The sequence below is a fragment of the Phoca vitulina genome, unplaced genomic scaffold (assembly GCF_004348235.1).
Source record: "Phoca vitulina isolate PV1807 unplaced genomic scaffold, GSC_HSeal_1.0 scaffold33, whole genome shotgun sequence".
Classification (NCBI taxonomy): Eukaryota; Metazoa; Chordata; class Mammalia; order Carnivora; family Phocidae; genus Phoca; species Phoca vitulina.
Window position 1 is genome coordinate 12,640,341 of NW_022589736.1, and position 17,564 is coordinate 12,657,904.

Consider the following 17,564-nt stretch of genomic DNA (forward strand, 5'->3'; position numbering starts at 1 on the left):
AAATACCTAAAAGGTGGTTGGGGACTTTTTTCTTTCCTATTTTCTTTCTGTGTGTTGTACATTTTCAAATTTTAATGTTTTAAACAGAAAGCAGAGGCAGATATTTTGCATGTGTGTAAAATCACATTGAAAATAACCATTGAAATGTTTATGGGAATTAATGAGAAATGTGATTAGTCGATTGTAAATTTCTAAACAGGTGCATATACAGTATCTTCTTCACACATATGATATTATAATGCCTTGGTGTGTTGTGTTATGGTTTTATAAAACAAATTTTTATAATTTACTGAAATAAGCTAATCGTACGTATCTTCTTTTTCTCCTCCAGAGAGACAACCACCGAGTTAGCGGGAAGTCTACCAAGGTGAGCAAGTTGGCTTTGCTTATTCTTTGCATGATTTCTGATGCACCTCAAAAGAAGTGCTGTATCTTCTTGGAGAGGCCTTTGTAATTTTCTCTTCCTCACATCAGATTTTAAGACTTCATATTTCACGATGTAAATGCCAAAAATTGTGTATGAGTCACATATAAGAGATGTAACCAAGAAGAAATGAGAGAAATGTCCATGTATGACTTAGAGAAATCATTCTCATTTTTTGAAAGTTATATCATGCATTTGGAGATGTATAAATACATATACATGAGCTATATTCTCTGCAGAAATCATAAACATGTTGCTTCCTTTATTCATGGGAATTAGCAAAATGAATTGTATTTTTCTTCAGTGTATCTACTATTGTGATTGCATTCAAGGACTTACAGAGTTATGAAAGAATTCCGAGCTTCCATGAAAGAACTTACATCATAGTTTTGATGACAATATAAGTATGTTTGTATTTCTTATTGTCATTGAAATAAAAACTTAGTAATATTATCTCACCAGGAAAAGAAATCAATATATACATTGATCAGTGTGCCTTATATGTTTGATATTTTATGTCACTGTATGAAATAAGATATGATTAACAGGATGCATATTATAGACAACTAGCTATCAAAAATGATTACTACTATTTATTAGAAGAAAGAAAGAAAAGAAAAAAGGGAGTGACAGTATTTTAAGAGGTATTTTAGTGGGCATTGTAGGCAGCACTTAGCATCTTTCCTTAGTTTTTAAAAGTGCTCCATAACCACTTATGAATGAGTGAATAGGGCATAGGGTATTTCCTGGGAACTGTTGGAAATGAAAATGATGAGAATCTCAAGAACAAGAAAAAGAAGAGCCAGCAGAATGTGATAATGAACAGCACTAAGGAATAGGGAGAAAGTACATATCGTCACCATCTGCTCCAGGAGATAAGCACATTTGGTTGCTTTTTTTTTATGTAAAGAAAATCTTTGCTTATAGGATCATGATTAATATTGCCAAAAAAAAAAAAAACTGTTTACTGTGATCCAAATATTTAAATTACTCTATGTCTTAATTCTTTGGATACTGTCCCAAGGAAACTTTTCAAGTCCGTGCCGGTTTGCAGGGTTCGAAGCAGACGTATGTTCTGGTATGTGTGTCCCCACTGGGTTTGTTTGTCATTGTGCTTTCATTCTGGAGAAAGTTTGCTGTGAAGACCTAAGCATTTGTCATTTTCAGAGAAAGAGAGAGAGAGAGAGACTTGAACATGTTTATGGTGAGGAAGTTAATCCCAAAATAATGGAATGCAGAATGACTTTCAAACTTTTCTAGGACGGCTAAGGAGCAGACCACCCTCGTGTTGTCAGATGAAACCCACATGGAGCTATAATCACGCAGATAAAAATTGCTCAGATGTCTGAGAGACCTGGTGTGCACCTTGAATTCTATTAAGTAGTGTTGTATTGTGAATACCAAGAGCCAATGCCCGTATTCACTGTGAACGGTCTTCCGTTGCAGCTGGTTTATTACTCGAGGGAGGATCTGATCCCTTCTGCAGTTTGGTGGGAGGTATTTTGGTAATGAGCCTACCTATTTTTTTTTCATGGGTTGTTGCTATTCTAATGTTGCATCATGTTGAAAATAAACATGACAACAATCCCATCCTAACTGCAATTCACAGTCATTGTAACGCACAGCAATTAGGTTGTGAGAAATAATATGTCAGTTCTTCCTCAATTATGCTTCTTCTAATGTGGTCTCAGGTATCTTTTTACTTTCTCCAGGGCAGTGTGGGACCTGTCCACTGACAATTATTTCTCTGCCTCGCATTAACATGAAATAATGTTAATAATGTTGGTGACGAATCCTTCTGCTGCTGGCAGACAATTTCTTTTGCTAGCACTTGTTTGTTTGTACGGTCTTGTAGAATTCAATCAGTCGTTCAGCTTCCAGCCCTCTATTGCACATTTCTCCAGCCTGTCACTGGCAAAGTGCAAATGAGCCCCGGAAAACCTTGGTGCTATTTAGAACAAGGCACCTGTAGTCATTCTGTTTGTTGGTCGGCTAATGATGAGTGGAACATGACACTTTGTGTTTTTTATCCTTTGAGTCCTAAAAACATGCTTATGCTTTGACATCTAGGAAAAATGGAAAATTCAGGCAACTGCTAACTAGTGATATGTGGCTGGGAAGAAAGACGGTACCATTTGAAAGCAGTTTTATGGTTTGGTTTTCATTGGCTTTGACTATCTTGAAATTTTCTGAAAGGCCATTTACAAATATTGCACAGGGGTGGAGTATTTCAACTTTAATTGCTTTACATGGCATTAATTTAAAGTAGTTGGCCGCTGGTTGATAATATTCTGTGAAAATGTACAAATCATGTAGCAGTGGATTGTGTCTTGGTAGTTAAAAATGCTTTGAAGTTGAAATGAGATATGTGCACAAGGTGCTTGAACAGGTACCAGGTTTGTTTTTCGTTACTAATGATAGCCTAAATGTGTTTTTGAATTCTTGCCATTGCTGAAATTAAAGCCCGGTAATAATATGTCACCAGAAAAAATTAGATTATATGAGCAACATGCACTAAGCATTGTGATTACATTATAAATATTAAAACCAATGATCTTGTTGGGATTAAAACAAATATTTAAACTGGCTACACGTACTATTCATGCTGCCCTTTTTGTCTTGAAGTGTCCTGGAAATGGAATGTATGTTTCTAGCTCTTGAACTGTGAAAAATGATCATTTTCAGTCTCACAGGTGACTCCCCACTTTTATTTTGCTGTAGCAAAGAACAATTTAGCAATCTGAACAGTTGGTTGTTTTTTGTTTTGTTTTTTCCCATTACAAGCATGTCTTTCAAGATCTTTTTTAATGGTGAAGGGTGTTTAGTTTAGGTAGATGTGTTTTAATTAAATTATGGTAAAACCCCCAACTATTCAGATGGAAAGGAGGCACTAAATTAGTTATGGTCAGCTGGGGTTTTAATATAAATGATGCTTATACAGAGCTAGCCCTTGATTTTGGATAGCAGAGTACAGGTATAAACGAGATTTATATTAATGGAGGTTTTAGTATAATCACGTACTATTGGTGGCTATTTTTGAAAAAGGGAGAGCATTTTAATTCTTTGCTGACACAGTTCACTTTCCTAATAGTATGGAAATAAAGTAGTATGGAAACTAAATAGTATGGAAAATAAAGCAATGGAATAGACCCTAGTAGAAGCAGCTGAAGTGCTACAATGGTTCTTATAGCACAACACCCAGAGGTCAGGATGCTGGTTGAGGATCACTGATAAACGAAGCTTAAGATAATTAAGTATGTAACTCAGAGGCCATGTTTTACAAGATTTTAGCTATCGGAGGCAGGGGCCAAAGGTGAAAGTCATGAAAGAAAAACTTGGACTTTTTTCTTATATTTTAATCCAACAACTTGACCTTTTGTCTGTGCCTTCTTTGAGGGGATTAGGGAATATAAATATTAAATATATTGTAACCGAGCCCCCGATTTCTAGGGTGCCAGCAAATGCCATAGGATTATTATTTGAGATCCTCTACCAAGAAGATAGAACTGCTTGTTTATGTAACTACCAGAGATAAAAGTCATTATATTACAGTTTCGCCTATGGAATTTTGGTCTTCAATCATTTCTCCTGTTCCATAGGTTGCCTTTTCATTTTGTTGATAGTTTCCTTTGCTGTTCAGAAGCTCTGTAATTTGATATATGGTCCCACTTGCTGATTTTTGCTTTTGTTGCCTCTTCTTTTGGTGTCACCAACATTTTTATCTTCTAATTTCTAAAGAAGATAGCATTTCATATTGAAGAAAACAAGAAATATGAGATTCTTTTACTTACCAAAGCCCTCCACAGGGCTAACTTAAAACCCAGTGCCTATGACTGAGAAATATGGCCAATCAGAAATCTTAGTCTTTTTCTTCCATTACATGGAATCTGTTCAGTTCAAATTGCAAATAACAGGAGCAAATATTTGCAAATCATATATCTAATAAGGGCTTAATATCCAACATATATTAAGAACTCACACAAATCAATAGTCAAAATACAAACAATCCAATTAAAATCTGGGCAGAGGACCTGAGTAGATGTTTTTCCAAAGTAGACATACAGATGGCCAATATGTACATGAAAAAGTGCTCAGCATCACTAATCATCAGGGAAATGCAAATCAAGACCACAATGAGATATCTCCTCACACCTGTTGGAATGGCTATCATCAAAAAGACCAGGGATAACTAATGTTGGTGAGCATGTGGAGAAAAGAGAACCCTTGTGAACTACAAGTGGGAATGTAAATTGATGTAGCCACTGTGGAGTATGGAGTTTCCCCTAACAATTAAAGATAGAACTACCATATGATTCAGCAGTCTCATTTCTGAGTATAAATGAAAACAGGATCTCAGAAAGATACCTACACTCCAGTGTTCAGTGTAGCTTTATTCAAAATAGGCAAGATAAGGAAACAACCTAAATGTCAACAGATGAATGGATAAAGAAGATGTGTCTATATACATATGTACATACATACACACACTAGAATATTATTTATCCATGAGAAAGGAGTTCTGCCATTTGCAACATGAATGGATGTGCAGGACCTTATGTTAAGTGAAATAGGCCAGACAGAGAAAGACAAATACTGCATGGTATGCCTTATTTGTGGACTCTAAAAAAACAAAACAAAGAAATGAATAAACGAAACAATCAAACTCAAAGAAACAGAGAGTAGAAAATTGTTTTCCAGGGGCTGGGGAGTGAAGGAAGTAGGGAAAAAAAAATACTGGTATGTCCAGGCCAACCTCTTACTAAGTAATCTGGAACTGATGAACATTTCCTGTCTTTATAATCCCTAAGAAAGAATAATTCCCCCAACTTTCCTGGACCCAAGTCTGGTGCAGTTAAACATTTACAAAATCTATCATTTATTCATTAATTCAGCAAAGGCACATCAAGTACTATATGCCAAGGATAGTTGTAGGCTCTTTGGTAGAAAACAAACAGAACATTGTCTCTTCCCTTGAGTAGTTTAGTCTGGTGTAGCAGGCACAGCTCATCAGAGTGCTGGGTTGAAAGTGTTTAATGCCATAAGATAGATAAGACAACTTAGATAAGCAAACAAAGGGCACTAAGGGCTTTCAGCAACAAGATGAGCCACTTCTGATTGGAGGAAACAGGACTGCATCGTGAATCAACCTGAGCATGATTTGAGAAGATGGGTCAGAATTAAGCATGTGTCAGTGGAGAGGGCTGTGTACTCCACACAGAGGGAAAGTCATCACAGAGGCCCAGGGATGGTATGCAGAGAACAGGAAGTGATACCATATTGTTGGATAGTGTGCAGAGGTGGGAAGAGGAGCTTAGGGGATGCCTGGTTGATGTGAAGAGTTTAGACCCCAGTCTGAGGAGCTGTTATTCTCTTTGATACTGTTCATCCAGAGAACGTGCTAAACTGTTTTTAAAGAGCAATCTGGGCAAATTAATAGGATGGATTTGGGGAAAGAAAAGGAGTTAAAATTCTGCACATAGGACACCATTATACCCCCAGACCTTACAATCCCCAGAACCCTCCCTCTCAGATTCACTACCTAGCTAACAATAAAAAAGAAGCCACACATCTTAGATGCCATTTCTTCTATGAAGGCTTCTTTGTCCTGAAAGGTTTTATGCTTTTTCTGTTAATTTCCAAAGCCCCAGGTGCTAGCTCCTCTCCTAGCATTGTGTTACCTGATACTGCAGTTTAATGGAGGACTTTTACACCTTCTCCACTAAGTAGAAACCATTATTTTTTTTTAATTTTTTTATTGTTATGTTAATCACCATACATTACATCATTAGTTTTGATGTAGTGTTCCATGATTCATTGTTTGTGCATAACACCCAGTGCTCTATGCAGAAAGTGCCCTCTTTAATACCCATCACCAGGCTAACCCATCCTCCCATCCCCCTCCCCTCTAGAACCCTCAGTTTGTTTTTCAGAGTCCATCGTCTCTCATGGAGTAGAAACCATTATTATTCATTATTTATCCTCAGTGCCTAGCAGTGCCTGAATATGTTAGGCCCCCCAAAAAATATTTATATTAGTCTTTGACCATCTGAGGGCATAAAAGTTTGAATTAGAAAGTATCTTAGTCAGCTCTGGCTGCTATAACAAAACACCATACCATAGCGTAGACTGATAGCTTAAACAACATTTACTCTTCAGGGTTCTGGAAGCTGGGAGGTCCAAGATCAAGGTGCTGGCCAATTCAGTATTCAGTGTCTGGGTGAGGACCTGACCCCTGGTTTGCAGATGGCTGCCTTCTTGCCATATCCTCTTGTGGCTGGGAGTGGGGGGAGAGAGAAAGCTCTCTGGTGTCTCTTCTGAGGGTTCTAATCCCAACATCTGGACCCCACCCTCATGACCTCATCTAAATCTGATTACCTTCCAAAGGCCTCACCTCCTAATTCCATCACATTAGGGGTTAGGGCTTCAACATACTAGATTTGGGGACATAGAGGTAGTAGGAAGCGGGGGGGAAGAAGCACTGAAGAAGCCTTCACCCAGAGAACCAGTGGTAGACCAGATGTGTGATTTCTGCCTTTTCTCACCTTCACATGCTATTCACTGCTTTATATACTTGGCACCCAGAAACATTCATCTTAATAGCTGAAAAATTACTAACCTAAATTTGACTGTTACTACTAGGCTGTTTGGAGCTGTTGCTGTTGAGTATGTGTTAGCGTAGAGCTTAGAAGATTGGGCTTTAGATATGCTTGAATCTTGTGTCTGCTATTTCTTAATTGAGTGACCTTGAGCAGATTAGTTAATATCTGTCTCAGTTTTTCATTTGTAAATTTGGAAAAATTATGATACCTGCATCAGAGTGTCAGTGGGAGAAGATAAAGCATAGAATAAGTTTAGCTCAGTGTCTGGCACACAGTAAGTAATCAATACATGGTACCTATTATAGTGGTCCATTCAAAGATGGATTTATGCTAATTATTTTCACCAACATTTGAGCACTGTCCATATCTAAGTCAAGGTCCCTTTTGTATTGTAAAAAGCAGCCTAGTGAAGTGGTTTTTCCCATTTGCTGTGGAGCCAAACTGCAGCACGCGTTCAAATTACAGTTCAGCCACTTACTAGTTCTGTGATCGTGGATGAGTGTCTTCACCTCTATGTGCCTCATGTTCTCTCTCTGAAAAATGGGGATGCTAATAAGACCAATTGTTCTGAGAATAAAATGAAGTGATATAAGTAAAGTGCTCAACACAGTGTTTACTTTGTTATTTTATTATAAAGAAATTAGAGTTCCATGCTGGTTGAAATTTGAGGTGGGGAATGAAGGAGTAGCAGCAAGCCAGAGGCCATACCTACCTCTAATTCATATCTTAATTATTCAGTGGTGGAGGTTTTTGCCTTGCTATGAATGATTATTGAAAAATAATAAAGCAAAATGCCCCAAACGTTAAATAAAAAATTCCATTGACCTTGCTATCCTGCATGAAAATGATTACGCAAAGAAAGTATATACGCAGATACTGCCCATCCAACGTGGGCAGCTCTCTCAGAAACTTGACTTTCATTACCTCTCTAAATTACCTAAATCAAAACATTTCATTCTTTGTAGATGTATATGAGTCCGTAGTGACTGAATTAAATTACACTTGTTTTATAATATAGTGTTCTGATGTGTAACAGACTATCAAAAGAACGATCTTTACAAGGAAAACTTTAGAATATTGTTAAGTTACTCACTGCATGACCTATTTAAACAGCTCAGATTCTTCTTGTTGTAGACTGCATAATTAAATTTTAAATGGAACATGATAAAGAAATTATACTGGTGATCTCCAGAGATTTTGATACCCTATTTGGCTCTTTATAAGAGTATAGCAAAGGCATACTTTAAAATTTAATAAAGGCCTGCCCTAATTTTTTTCCTTTTAGATTTTCCTTATCTGCTCTGTATTTCAAAGCTATGTTATATTATCCACAGCGTTACCTGAAATAAATGATCAAAATAAAAATTCTTAAAAGCGCATTTATCCCAATTTGAGAATTCCATTATTTGCACACGAGAGCTTTTGTGTATCTGTTAAACTCTTTAAGAGAAAACCTGCCATTTCCTGAATTTGTCACCATAGAGAATTGGAGCTTCATTCATTCTGTTTGTGGAAGCATCCATATCTTCAGAACTTCTAGAGCAAAGGAGTAGAAAATGGTTTCCATGGAAGGTATAATTTTGCAATTAGAATTCCTTATTTGCTATGTCAGAGTTGCACTTCTTGAGAAGATTGAAGGGAAAACACGCACACACACACACACACACACACACACACACAGAGCCTGTAGGAAGGCGAGCCAGAGCAGAATAAGGAGAATTCCTGACTCCAGCATTCAAAGAGCTATTGTAGCCTCTTGGATAATTTTGTTTCCTAATCTCCCATCGTTCATTTTCTTTTGCATTTAAAGGGACACTGCCAAGATAAGATTATACGTTAAATACAATTTTCTCATATTTACTTAATACCACTTTGTTGTAGAAAATATACTCGTGGGGAGAAAAAGGTGTTCTGGCTTCCCTGAAGGGTTCCTGATTTTGCTGTCCACCGAGCTTTGACAAAACACCAGGTGGGAGAGTTTCTGTCCCTGTTCAGGGCTGGTTTGGTTTTTATACCTTCGGAAACACTTGCCTCCACTGAGGTTTGGGATTTTCAAGCTACCAGTATTATATAAATTAATAAAATTCACTTTTATGTATATATACATATTTTTAAACCTTACGAACCTTTCTTTTTGGATGAGGTTTTGTAAATGTTCTTGTTATGGATTTCCCTTTTCCTTCTTTCTGGCAAAAATACAGATTTCCTTCTGGGCCCAAACCACTCAAGCATCCTCTGTTGTTTTCATTTTTCAAATAAGCAACATTAAACTCACATAACACTATATAAAACCAAACTGGAGCAGTGACACAAGCCAACAGAGAAAATAAATTCACCATTTAGCCAGACTATTCATCCTTAGCCCTCTGCTTGTTATGCTTTTTGTGGGGGAGGGAGGATGTAAGTTTAAGGAGTAATGCTGAGCTACATAAGGGATTCTAAAGAGAACTCCATATGGGGAGCACAAGTGTCCAGTGAATAAGTAGAACTTCTACTTTACCACTATAATACAACATTCGAGACCCTTCCTCACCCAGATTCAGACCAATGGAACTAGCATCTACAAGAGTGACATCTGGTGGCTCATAATTCATTATAGTGCACCAAGTTCCCTCCTAAGGTAAAGGGACATCATTCCCAAATTAGGCTTTAAGTGAAAAAGGTTTCTGTGGATAATTCACCATTAAAAAAATATTTAATGAATAATGAAGATGATTTTTGACATATAAATAGTGAAATTTTAAAATGACTGTTGGTATTAACAATATCATTATTACTAGCTGCATCATTGACTACCCCTATGAACAAGGAAATATATGAGGTCCTATGGAGGTTGCAAGGTACTATGATCCCTGCCTTTAAGAACCAAAAGATTCTAAAGGTGGAAATGTGAATTATAATAGGAGAAAGTATGCTCTTCCTTAGATCCCAGTCCCTAGCACAGAGTCTATCACATGAAAAGTCAGGAACATTTTTATTGAATACATTAAGTATTATGTAAATTGACCAAATACTGAAGTTCAGAAGGGAGAAAGAACATTTTTGGTATGACAATTGAAAAATATCATGGTGGAGGATATAGATCTTCTGGGAAAAGAAACAGCAGTAACAAAACAAAGAGCAAAAAATATGGAGTGTCCTGAAATGAAGATTGAGCCGGTTTCAACCAGATGGTTTGTTGAGACAATAGTAAATTAGGGTACTAGAGAAGCAGGTAGAAGCCAGTTTGCAAGCTTTAAAATGGTCAGAAGAGTTTTCCTTTTGGTTTGCTTTATTTTCAGTAGACTGTTGGAGGCATTTGAGCAGGATGAATATATGATTCAGAGTGTGTTTGTAAGGTAACCTGATGGTGTCCTGCAAAATGTATCGTAATGGGAAGAGCTCCACCAGCCCACGAACTCCCTGAGGACTAACACCATGTCCATTTTGCTCCCCTTTTTATCCTCAAACCCCTAACACAGTGGCTACAGCACATAGTAGGGGCTCAAATATGCACCTAATCAATTACTGAGTAAATGGGAGAGAGTTTTCTAAATAGCTCAAATGAGGGTAATAAATGCATGAACTAGACTGGGCTCCATAGAAAGAAAAAAGCAATGGTAGATTAAGAAAATATTGGGAAAAACAAATCAATATGATTTGCTTAAACCCGGGCAATGAAGGAGAGAGCAGTCCAAATGATTATCAGGTTTCCAGTTTGGGAATGTCATGGTATCACCCGCAAAACCCAGGGAGGTCTGGAGGAAGAATTTGCTGGGAAATGTGGGGTTACAAAGAGGGTTGTTTTCTATTGAGTTTGAGATCAGGCCAGATATCTAGATGAACGTTTCTGGTGGTCTTGGGAGTTGTTTGCGTGAAAGTTTCGTTGTCATTTCATATACACAAATGGGTTTTGCAGTTGTCTTTCATAGTGGTGTCCCTTGCCAAATTAGGGAAGATGCAAATTTGATAGGGAGTCCTCGAGGACAAGTAATGTTGCAGCAGAGATAAGTGTAATACTTAAATGGTTTCTAGTTCATTCTGGCAACTTCTCAGGGGAATAAAGCAAAGAGTCCTCTGGGGTGCCTTACATATTCAACTATGCTTTCCTTTTAAACACCCACCTTAACTGCCATCTTGTTGCTAACATTCACTGCGAAAATTTGGTACGTGACATTGTTAGAGGGGTTCTGTTGACAACGGAGTGGTGTCTGCCGCCTGCTCTCATTTGGCCTTGGCCTGGTACTGCTTGGCTAATTCCATCATGACTGGAGTTTTATCTTTTCTGGGTTCTTGCCTGAAGCTCCGGCAGCTGACAGTGTTCAGCTGAGAAAGTTCTGTCCAAGTTCAACTTCCATGATGCAAGAGTTTCTCTTTAATATCACGGTGAATTGAAACCCAAAAGTAGTGCAACATTTTAGCTGTTTATTTCATAACCTCACTGTGGCATTGCCTAAACATTATAAATTACAATTTCGTGTAAAAGAGCAAAGATCAGTTTGGGGATGCTTCAGGACAACTTTCAGTATAACAGTTAAGGGAAAATCGGTCCCAAAGAAGCTACCTGGTAGCTTAGAGCCAAGGGGTTGTTGAACCGTGTAGATTTTAAATTTTGCTTGTCAGTGTGTATGGCCATTCAAACATCGTACGCAGATGCTTGTGTAGAATAAAACATTATGCTCCTGTTCTAGCTACAGTAAAGGACAAGGCAGTAGTCCCCCATCTCCATGGTTTCACTTTCCATGGTTTTAGGTACTCGTAGTCAACCACATCCAGAAGCAGATGAGCTTCCTTCTGACATAGTCAGAAGGGCAATTGTAGCCTGACAGTGTCATGCCTATGTCATTGACCTCGCTTCAGCTCATCACGTTGGCATTTTATCATCTCATATCATCACAAAAAGAGTTAGGGTTGAGTACAGTAGAATACAATATTTTGAGAGACCACATCCACAGAACTTTTATTATGGTATCTTGTTATAATTATTCTATTTTACTGTTAGTTATTGTTGTTCATCTCTTACTGTGCCTGGTGTATGAATGAAACTTCACCATAGGTGTGTTTGTATAGGAAAAAAACACAGTGTATATAGGGTTCAGTACTAGCCAAGGTTTCAGGCATCCACTGGGGATCTTGGAATGTGTCTCCTGTGGATAAGGGGCAGGGGACGGGGGGTGGACTGCGTTACTTTAGAATTGGGAAGTGAGACCCCATGAAAGAACCAAGGTCTGGAGTGCACGATGAAGTCAGAGTGGGTGCCATGATTTCTCAGCCCAGTGACTGCCGAGAGTGCTGACATACTTCACTCTTCTCTCTTCCTCTCCACCTCTGGCTGGATTCTCTCCCTTCTCTGATACATGTGTGCAGTGTACTTCACTTTCGGAAAGTAGAAAGAAGCAGTAAGACCTTTAGAAGAAGCAAGGGTGAAGAAATGGTTACTCTCAATACAAAAATAAATTCTTCACAAATAAATGTTTTTCCTTAAAAAAAACAAGTTACTCAGTGGAACAATAATCCCATTTTAATGTAAAAATTGCCCCAAGATCACAAAGAAATCTGCTCAAGAATTATGAAAATATCCTTGTGTTACATGAACGTTCTCCCCCCCAACTATATACCTCAGCCCTGTTGCTTTTTTGTATGTTCAATGATAGGACTTTAGAGCTAGACAGAGCTTATTCTGTGTCATTTCCTTGTTTAACAGATGAATAGACTGAGCTTCAGAGAGTCAAAAGGAAGTTCTCTTGACCACACAATTCAGGCTTGCTGGTCAAGCTGATATTTGCTTGGTGTGGATGAAGTCCCGTTATCATTAGGGCTTGTTTGGGGGGCCATAGGCCTAGAAACCCCTTTACTTTCTGATTGTCTGGGCCTCCCTCCCCCCACACTTCTCTGATAACTTCTGCCCCACTCCCCTCCTGGCCCTGAGGACAAAAACTTTGTTTTCAGTTGTTTCCATTTATACCGTATTATATCATGTTGTACAACAGTGCTTCTCCAATTTGAGTGCACGTGTACATCACCAGAGGGTTTTATTGAAATGCATATTCTGATTCAGTTGGCCATGGTGAAACCTGACCTTCTGCATTTCTAGCAAGTTTCCATGGGAGTTCTAAGGATTGCCGTCCTCAGACCACCATGTCAGCAACAAGGGGCCACGGAAACCACCAAGATGCAACAGTCACTTACCAAATTCTAATTCAAGCCTTCAGGAATTGATGCTTTTATTCACACTATTCTACCTATCTCTGGTTGGCTTGTCGCTATTTACTTTTTGAGAAGACGTCACCACTGCAGTAGTAATTTCTTTTCAAACTCTGAGTAACTATAAAACCACTGTAGAAGCCTGCAGATTGAAAAGAACTAAATAAAGGCAGTGTTCTATTATCAAGCCTGTATAAGTTTAGGATACAATATCAATCAAGATCTGACTTTGAATTCTGAGTTTACAACAACTAAGCTATAATCGGAGGAGAGACCAGAAGTTTGGCTATTAGAAAGTTTATATTTTGCAAATATGAAGTTTTATTTATGTCAAGTAATTGAGTTTCCATTCTGTACAGGGACCGTAGACCGTATAAGTTTAGGTGGCATGACAGAAAATCTATGTTCATACTCATATTCAGGAATCAGCTTCACCACTGTCGTCACTTCATGGGCTATGGAGCTGATTTCTGGAAACTGACATTTGTTGACTGCGTAGATGTTAAAATTGTCTTTGTTTTATTCATTCCATATGAAGCTGAAAAGTATTATAGAAGTAACATTGCTTCTCTCTTTCTACCTCTATTCCTATTCATCCTGTCCCCTTTACCGAAGTAAACTGAGGTGTCTTGGATATAGCGATCTAATTTGCAATGACTCAAGAGGGGGAGAGAGAAAGACAGGTAACACTGAATATTCAGAATTCAATAATGAAAAATAATCACTTTAGTGAAAAGCCAGCTGTTCTTTGTTTTCTAATAGGCATGTGATGTTGATAAAAAATAGCATTCGAGTAAAGTTTACCAAGAAGAATTGGTTTGGTTCAGGGCCTAATGCTGTTTTGCAGAATAGGAAATGTTTTTTTGGCTTTCACAAAAAGCTGAGCCGTACAGCCAGTCCAAAGACCCAAATGCCAAAGGATTAGCTTTAAATTTAGAGAATGAAAAATGCCAGTCACACGATAATTCTTTCAGAGAATATGCCTGTGTTTTCTGTGTCCTTCAAATTTCACTTGAATGAATACTTTATGGATTTTCACGACACTTAGGGATATGTTAAAAATACCATTGCAAACCTACCAGGCAGCTTAGGTTTAGATGATTCTCGATTTGAATTAGTTTAGCATTCTATTTTCCTACTTGGAAAAAAAAAATAGGAGTTTTGTGACAATTTGGTAACTTTTCTGTGTCTCCCCAATGAGTTTGTCAGGTCAATGAGTTTCCCCCAAAGCTAATCCTGAGTCAAAGATTGGAGTCCAAGGACAGGAGGGAGTGGGGAACTGATGCAGGAAGGGAGGACAGTGAGTAAACATATGCTCATGAGTGGGTTACTGCCTGGGCAATGGGGACCCAAGCAGACCAGGCACCTCTGGGATACTGTTCCACTGAGAGGTAAGCCAGCTGGGCTATTGTCCATAATGGCTTATCCTTCAGTGGTTGATGTTCCTCTGGGAACATCCATTCTTGGGTACATCATCTTCCCTGTGCTCAGGCCAAGCACTCCAAAGCCCAGGAAAATAGCTCTTTCACCCTCTGAAAGACAGAAAGAGGCAGAAATTCACAGGCTTCTAGGGAAGGATCTGCAGGTGACCCTCATGGCAAACGAAGGGCATTAAAGCAAGGCATGGACAGTATCTTATCAGTGCATCACTGTTCTATTCCCAGCACTTGTTACAGTGCCTGGAACCTAGCAGATGCTTAATAAATATTTATTCAGTGAACAAAAGAAGGAAGAGGAGGAGGGGAGGGGAAAAAATGAATGACTCAGATAGATTTGGAAAAGCCAGCATTGGCTACACATGAGCCGACAATGTCGCTACATCAAAGATTACAGAGAGGTATTTTGTTTTTTGTTTTTTTAAGATTTTATTTATTTATTTTGAGAGCGAGAGGGAGAGAGAGAGTGAGCATGAGCTGGAGGAAGGGGCAGAGGGAGAGGGAGAGAATCCCAAGCATACTCCACACTGAGCATGGAGCCCAATGTGGGGCTTGATCCCAGGACCCTGAGATCATGGCCTGAATTGAAATCAAGAGTTGGACGCTTAACTGACTGAGCCACCCTGGTGACCCAGAAAGAGTTTTTTTAAATGGTATTTTACTTCTGACTTAGGTCCCCAAGTTAATATCTAAATTTGTGCTTGCCAAATTTATTATGCATGTGGAGATGGGCAAAGGAAAGACAGGGTAAGCATGAGAGCAAATAGTCTGCGTATCGACCACCTCAATTTGAGGGGTCGGCACTAGGGGACTTCCACCTTGAACATCCAGTTACCTTATATCCACTTAATTTTTCAAAAGATTAACAGTATGTTCATCTTTGATTATTTACTGTATATGAATGTCCAACATTCCAGCTAATTTCTAGGTATTAGTGAATCGTTGAAGAGCTAGCTATGTGGATTATCCAAGCTAAGCCCTAGACTAGAAAACAGGAAAGTGACTGGCTTCTTGGTTGTGGGAAGAAGGGCTGGGACAGCAAACATCTAGCATCTAGACAGCAATGGAAACATTACTTTGCTTACCTGGATGTTTGCAGAGAGCAAGATGTTCAGTACAACACAAATAGCTATGTTTACATTCTGTTGACATATTTGAATGAAGAGAACAACATTCAGTAAATCACATAGATGTTTCAAATACATGACACTAAGCTTAGGAATATCTAGAAAAAGCGTGTATTGCTTGCAATTATTCTTCTGGTAGTTCTCATTATGTGGGTAGATTGTTATCACCTGAGAGTGTTTCTCTTTAACCAAGCATGGATGTGAATATGTTCATATGTGTGGGTAGTATGTATGTATGTTGCAAGGAGGGCTTAAGGGAGGGCTCCTTCCAAAAATAAGTGGTTTTGTTGTTAGGGTTTTTTGTTTTGTTTTGTTTTTTGTTTTTTGGCTTATTTGCCAGTTTTGATCATGTGTAACTTTTGAAGCACTCACAATTGTCCCTTGAATCAGTGAATATGTAAAAAACCTCAAAGGGCCATTTCTGTACCAGGCAACCCTCTCCCACTATGACAACTGTGTTAACATCATAACTGGTAGTCCACGCCTGCTTTCATGCCCCTCTTTCTGGGGCATGAGTGATGTTGCTGGGAGACCGATCACACCAGAAGAAAAAGAGGCCCGTGGGAAAGCAGTATCAAGCGTGCAGAGTTTGATAGTACTAGCAAAGAGTTAATAAGTTAGAAATACTTATTCCTTGCCAGAAACAGAAACACAAACAAAAAGAGTTTGGCAATGATTGCTTTTTTTTTTTTTTTCCCCTTTCCGAGTAGTGGAGAAATGTGCCTCAAAGACACTAAGGCCCACATGGACCCAGAGTACTGAAGGGTTTCCATGTCCCCAGGCCTGCGACTGCCTCTCTCTCTCTCTCTCTCTCTAACTCTCTCTCTCTGGGCCTCCCATAGCCCTGGAATTGGGTGACAGGCCAGTTACAGAGTGCTGTGGGAATTCAACCCATAAACACTTGCTTTCTTCTAGCAGGACTCCTAGCTCCTGACAATTTCCTCATCCTGATTTATTGATTTAATTTTTGGTTGGCAATGGTGGTAGTTATAAAGTAAATTTACCCCAGAAAAAAAAAGAATATTTTGGGAATTCATTAATGTTAACACTGCACTTGGATGCTAGACTCACTTTCCATCTGCCCAAAACAGCTACATAAAACAAACAAGTGACACCAAGCAAGCGACAACTAATTATCTCCTCCATTTATTCTGTTGGGATGGTGGGAATTGAATATTATTTTCTTCTTAATAGTTAACATTGGAAATCAAAAGTCAAATGACCTTCGCTAACACCACATTTGTCATCATGTTCAGTTTTCAGCAATGCATTTCTCTATCTCCATTTTGACTTGGGATTCAGGAAAAAAAAAATGTCTTGGATGTGTTTCTTCCCTACTCTTAAACCTGTTTTTCTGTAACAAATTACCCCAAAACTTAGCAGCTTCAAACAACAAACACATGTTATCTCAGTTTCTCTGGGTCGGGAATCTGGGCATGCCTTAGCTGAGGGCTTGTGTTTCAAGATCTCTCACAAAGCTGCAAGTGAGGTTTGTGGCCGGGGCTGTGATCTCATATGAAAACTCAACTGGGGAAAGACCCACTTTTAAGGTCATTCACGTGGTTGTTGGAAGGATCCAGTTCCCTGTGGGCTATTAGAATGAGGCTCCACTACCTGGTTTTCTGTTGACTGGGGCCTCCCCCCACTTCCCTGCTATGTGGGCCTTTCCATAGGTAAGATGGCTTCTACTGTAGGCAGATATGAGAAATGGCCAGCAAGATGGAAGTCACAGTCTTTTTATGACCTAATCTCATCGGTGATATTGTATCACTGTATTGTATTCCCTTCATTATAA

The 17,564-nt window shown here is 38.7% G+C and overlaps 1 protein-coding gene across 2 annotated transcripts in view; it reads left to right on the plus strand.

The window, feature by feature from the left end:
* The window catches only part of CELF2 (CUGBP Elav-like family member 2), an 803,688-nt gene that overhangs the window by 415,392 nt on the left and 370,732 nt on the right, over positions 1-17,564 (plus strand). For both annotated transcript variants that reach the window (XM_032426083.1, XM_032426080.1), the window contains one exon: positions 332-367. The gene's annotated coding sequence lies outside the window, so the exon portion shown is untranslated. The remainder of the gene's footprint in view (positions 1-331; positions 368-17,564) is intronic.